This window comes from Tamandua tetradactyla, chromosome 7 (assembly GCF_023851605.1).
Source record: "Tamandua tetradactyla isolate mTamTet1 chromosome 7, mTamTet1.pri, whole genome shotgun sequence".
Taxonomy (NCBI): domain Eukaryota; kingdom Metazoa; phylum Chordata; class Mammalia; order Pilosa; family Myrmecophagidae; genus Tamandua; species Tamandua tetradactyla.
The window spans coordinates 174358946-174365017 of NC_135333.1; the positions used below are offsets into that span (position 1 = coordinate 174358946).

A 6072-nucleotide genomic window follows, 5' to 3' on the forward strand; every position below is an offset into this window, starting at 1 on the left:
CCCCGCCGCGGCCCGGCCATTCTCTCGGCGTCCCCGCCTTGTCCCCGGGCCGGAGCCCCAGCCCCCGCCGCCAGCTCCCCCACACCTCTAATTTTTATTACTTGTGGAGTAATGAAAATGTTCGAAAATCTATCGTGGCGATGAATGCACAATTATGTGATGACACCGTGCACCACTGATGTACACTTCCGATGGTTATGTGGTATGTGAATACAGCTCAATATGATTCCATTTAAAAATGTAAAAAGAAATGTGTTTACTCTTCTGGATTAGATTAAAGAAAAAAAGAAAAGAAAGAAAGCCATGGAAGCAAGAAGCTGAAATGGACAAAACCAGGAAGAGAAGGGTGAGGCCATCAGTGAGGGGCACAGGGGCCACGGGTCACGGCAGCGGCTTTTAAGGGAAGAAAACATCACCCCAAAGATGCCTTGAGTTGGACATTTTCATGGCCTCAATCTGAGAAAACCCGCAAAAGATCCAACATTATTCTCATTTTAGTTTGAGAGGAAACAGTTTTGGAGTGAAAGTCTAGACTTCCATAATTTGTCTTTCTTGAAATTCAAGCCATTTTGGAAACATTTACACATTTAAAGTATTTTTTTCCTTGGCTGTTTATAGCATCTCATGTTTTCACTTAGAAGTAAGAAGAGTCTTGTGTATCTGCATTGTTTACAATGCGGCCTCCCTTCACCAGCAAGTACAGCGAGGAAAGACTACAGTAATAAGTAATGGACTGGAGAGTTACAGCTGCATTTAGTCAGCATTCTCGCCCTCTGGGAGTTTTGCTGCTGCTCCCACTGCATTTGAGAGTATTTCACCTGCAAAGAGGTGCGCTAACTCTTTCAAGTCCCAAGGGCGCCAATTAGTAAATGACTTCTTTAGTGTCTCCACCTGTCTCAGCGCTCTGAAAGAGACCCACTGCTAATCTTCACCGCATCCCATGAATGCAGAGGTTAGGATATAGAAACTTTCTGGCTTTCTCAGCTCCAGACATTATGAAGCTGGTCCCCCCTCCTTGCACCCCTTTTTCTGCGTTCTCCTCCTCCTCTCTCCCACCCGTGCCCCATTTCCTGCACTCCCCCTTTCTGCAGCCCTGGCCCAGCCTGAGGCCGGCCCCCCGCCCCTTTCATGGGCAGTCTGCTTCTGCAAAGGGGGTACGATTGAAGGGACTATGCATTTATTGAGCTTTGTCTTGAAGACAATAAAATGTTAATGTAAATTTTGAAAAATTCCAAATGTACATTAAGTTGACTTGGGGGGAAAGTGATAATTTTAAGCATTTAAATTAAATTGTTCTTTTTCATTCTTATTGACCCAAATGATTCCAAGCATAAAAGAATGGATAGATCAATCTTATGTTGTTCATAAGAAGGACAATCTGGCCAGTCCTGGACAAGGTTGACAAAACAAAGGGCAGTGCTTAGTTGGCTTAGCGTGGACTTCAGTAACCGGGAAGAGGGGAAGACAACGCAGATGAAGACGTGTCTAATTCTGACATTTCTCTGAGATGTGACCAACATGGGTGGTGATGGGGGTGTAGGTTTACCAGGAGTAGATGGAACAGATGATGCTTCAGGAGACAGTGATGAAGAAAAAATGCCAGATCTGGGGTAAGGAATATCATCATCGGGATTTTGAGAAAGCAAAATAATTTCTCTATAGCTCTAAAGCAAAATAACTTCTCTATAGCTCTAAAGGCAGATGCGGTGTTTACCTCCTTTATCCCATTTTCCCAACCTGTTTGTTTTTAAAAGCCTTCACTAAGGGTTGAGATGGACCATTGTATGGTGCATGTTCAAGTCAGCTAGGGAAGTAACCTCTTATGCACGAACATTTCCAGACTCCCATGAAGCTGCTGAGTAATTGATACAGCAGTCACAATATAAAGAATATTTCATCTGAATCTCCTTCCTTCATAGCATAGATACTGACATAGGAAGCTCTCAGTTTACAGATGATAACTAAACCCTAGATTTTAGAACACGTGGCTGAAACAAACTGGCTGATCCCTTGAGCTCTGAACCTGCTGTCCCTCTGTGGCATCCTTCAGGATTGCCCCATCAGAGTTTTATTTTTCAAGAAGCTTACTTCACGCTATTCTTAAGTGATCTCTTACTAATGCTCTAGATGTATCTTGGCTGAAACTAGGCTACGCCCTAACGCAGGTGGTTTTGGAACCTGTGCATTTGGTGTTGTTTAACCCTTAGGCTGTTACATCTCTTGGCACAGAGGACACAGAAAGGCTGTGCATTGCTGCCTGAGAGTCTGCACCTTTAGACCAATCAGTGTTCGCACTGTGAGTGTGGCAAATGAGTGAAAAAATGTTTAATACACTACTGGATTTTTAAAAATTTCTTTATTTTAATTCAGCCTATACCAGGGTTGAAAAAACTCAATTTGTGTTCATGGCAGAGGGAATTTTTTTTAAATGTCTACATTCTTTCTAATAAACTGTTGGAAGACAAAAACAAACAAACAAACAAACAAAAAACCCACTATGAAGCTTAATTCTTGCAGAGAGAAATCTCACTGGACTCTATTCACCTAAGTCCCTAAGAATCTGCCAGAGATTTCAAGGCCTGGAAAAGACACCATCATGCACAGAGAAGCAAGTTTCAGTTGACTTCCTAGAGCAGGTGGCAAGAGAAGGCACCCCCTAAACTGTGTCCCATCCTCAGAATCCGTGCACCTGGCTCTGTAGGGAGAACCACCGCACCCATTCAAGGAAAGCAGTTACAGCAACTGGGCTGGGCTGGGCGGGAAGCTTTTAGCCCACATGCTTACAGGCGTCCACTGGTCCTCTAGGCTCTGGCCTGAGGACACAAAGGTGAACGGACACAGGGCTGCCATTACAAGGTCATGTTCTTTCAGGGAAAACAGGATTGGTGGCAAGGAGCGTCTTGGGGACTCCAGTTGTCTCCTCTTCCACTGCCCCCACCTCCCGCTGCCCCTTCACGTGGGCAGTTCCCTGACCCTGCCTTCCGTGGGGGACAAACTCAGGCCCGAGGCCGGGCAGGGCCGAAGTTGAGGTGAGTGCGGGGGTGGGGGCTCCAGGCCCGGGGCCCACCCTCAGCCTGCTTCCCGCTGGCCCCTGCGCGGAGCTCCAAGCGGCCCCAGGGTCAGGGTCGTCCCCGGCCGGGCTGGGGGTCGGGGTGGGGCTGTGTCCTGCCTCTCCCTCCCCGGCCCTGCAGCCTGGCGGTGCTGCCTGCTCCTCCCCCGCGGACGCTGCAGCTCCTGGCACTCCGGGCCAGCCCTCTCCGGCACCAGACGTGCACGCAGGACACATGCACCTGTGGGGGCGCATGCCGGGCACGGGGACCCGGAGGCCCCCCAGCAACCCCGCGGACGAGGACGCACGGCTGGCTAAGCCCAAGGCAGACGCGCGGGCCTTAACTCGAGGGGCCAGGGTGGGGCGGCGGGCAGGAGGCGCTCAGGGGCGGAGCTGGGGGCTGGGGTCGAGGGTCTGGGGACTGGGATCTGGGGGCTGGGATCTGGGCACTGGGGGCTGGGAACTGGGAACTGGGAGCTGGGGTCTTGGAGCTGGGGTCTGGGAGCTGGGGTCTGGGGTCTGGGAGCTGGGAACTGGGGGGCTAGGAGCTGGGAGCTGGGGTCTGTGGTCTGGGGTCTGGGAGCTGGGGTCTGGGGTCTGGGAGCTGGGGTCCGGGGGTTGGGAGCTGGGGTCCGGGGTCTGGAGGGTGGGGGCTGGGGGCTGGGGGCTGGGAGGGAGCTGTGGCCTCTGGAGGGACCCGGAGTGGGGGCCGTCCACGCAGGGGTCACTAGACCCGGCTGTCCGCAGTTCTCCCTAAAGAGGCACTTGTGGTTTCTGGATTGCCAATGCTCGGGGATTAACTTCAAATAATAAATAAATAAGGTCGGGACGTCCAGCGTTTGCCCCCCGTGGGGGTGGCACGTCGTCCTTGGCGAGGCGTCCTGCCCGCGGCCGGCAGCTCGGAGATTGCAGACCACGGCCGCCCGGGCCTGGCGCTCGGAACCACGTCCGCAGCGCGCGGGCTCCGCTGGTCGTTTTTATTACGTTCTTACCCAGACAACATACACGCGATTCAACATTTCCCGTGTAAGCCACTCGTGTGCAATTCACGGACACCCATCTCAGCCACAACAGGTGCCACCGTTGCCGCCACCCACGAGCGTTTCCTCACACCGGACAGGAACTGGGTGGCCCCTGAGCCGTGGTCCCCGCCCGCCCCGCAGGGGCTCGTCCACCTGCTGCTGTGAATTTGCCTGTTTCCGGTACTGAAACCACGCCGCGTCTCCCGGTGCTGTCTGGCTTATTGCGCTCGACACCATGCCTTTGAGTTCTTCCGAGTCTTTCATTCTTCCTCAGCCACAAGTACCTGCTGGGTAAAGGAAGGGACATTGCCCCCAGACCATCCGCTGGCACCGCACACGGATGCGCCTTCATTCATTCATTCGCCAACTATTCACTGACGGCGGAGGAGAGCCAGACCCGCTCTGGGCGCTGAGCGAACAGCAGCGACAGCGCAGACCAGAATTCCTGCCCTGAGCAGTCTACACTCTCTCGGCGGCGGCCGACAACAAGCGGTACGTGCCGGCATTGTATCATCTTATTATTACGTATAAGATATGTTATACATTATTATTATTATTTTGTGTTATATTATTTAGATGCTGGTCATTTCTCCGGTGAAAAATAAAGCCTGGAAGGGGGAAAGGGGCTATAGGGGTCAATGGTGGAGCAAGGGGCCGCCCCGTCTTAGAGAGGCTAGCGCAGTCCTCCCTGAGAAGCTGCATTTGTGCCAAGATCTGAAGAAGGCGAGGGAGTGGGCCGTGTGGCCATCTGAAGTCCTGGCAGAGGGACAGCCGGTGCCAAGGCTTCAGGCGGGTGGGCTTGGTGGGCTTCAAGGAAGAGGAGGCGGAGGCGCGTCGGGGGCTGCGGGGCCCAGCCTGCGCGCACGCGCGCGCCGGGGCAGGGCCCACGCTTCGCAGCGTCCAACAGTTGTAAGGAGGGGCAGGCCGGGGACAGGCTGGCCGGTGAGAAGGGCTGGACAATGCAGGTGAGCAGTCACGGAGGTGAGAGGCAGCAGGAGGAGGCATCGCTTTTTGGTATCTTTTTATTTTTTAACTTTGCTATGGAAAACTTTGAACATATACAAAGAAGGGAGAATGTGAAATGAATCCCCTTGGCCAGCTTCAACAGTCCACACCTGGCCAACCTCACTTCCTCTACATCTTCACCCTACACTAAACTACTCTCAAGGAAATCCCAGACTGTCACTTCAATCCTAAATATTTCAGAATGGAGCTCTAAAAGGTAAGAACTAAAAAAACTCTACATTACTATATTACCAGTATGAAAACAGCTAACATTAGTTAATTAATAATTACTAATGACTATAAGTATCCACTCAATATTCAAAAGTTTCCCCTGACTGACACATATATATGACAAACATTGATATGATCAAATCAGGATCCAAGCCAAGTCCGTGTATCCTGTTTGGTGGGCCTCTCGCATGTCTCTTTCCAGTGATCAGACCCCCTCCTCCTCGTCTTCCCTCCCTGTTCATTTTGCGTTGATGAAGTAACCCCTCTGGATTCTGCTGATTATATCCGTATCGCGTTGCTCAACATGTTTCTTTGTCCCTTGTTTCCGGTAAACTGGTAGTTAGATGTAGAGGTAGTTAGATGTTGCTTAATTCTTAAATATCGTTTTAAGATAGAATGGCCAGAATTTGCTGGCAGATTGGAATGCCGGGTATGAGATGGAAGAGCCAAGTATGGCTCCAAGGCTTTTGGCCTGAGCAGCGGGCAGGGTGGAGGTGCTGCTTCCTGAGAGGGGGAGACCCTGGGAGAAGCAGCTGGGGAAGGGAACAAGCTTGGACACACGGAGTTTGAGATGTTTATAGACACTCAAGAGGAGATGTTCCGTGGCCAGCTGCATATGTGAGCCTGGATTTTTTGAAGATGATCAGGGCATGAGATATAAATTTGGGAGTTATCAGCAGATTGATGGCATTTAAAGTTTTGAGACTGGATGAGATCACCAAGGGAGGAAGTACAGATTGAGAGAGAGAGGAGAGAAAGTTCAAG

The 6072-nt window shown here is 51.4% G+C and overlaps 1 pseudogene; it reads left to right on the plus strand.

Annotated features, from left to right (window-relative positions):
- Nucleotides 1–674: 674 nt before the first annotated feature.
- Nucleotides 675–3393, plus strand: LOC143690739 (prostaglandin E synthase 3 pseudogene; annotated as a pseudogene).
- Nucleotides 3394–6072: the final 2679 nt, after the last annotated feature.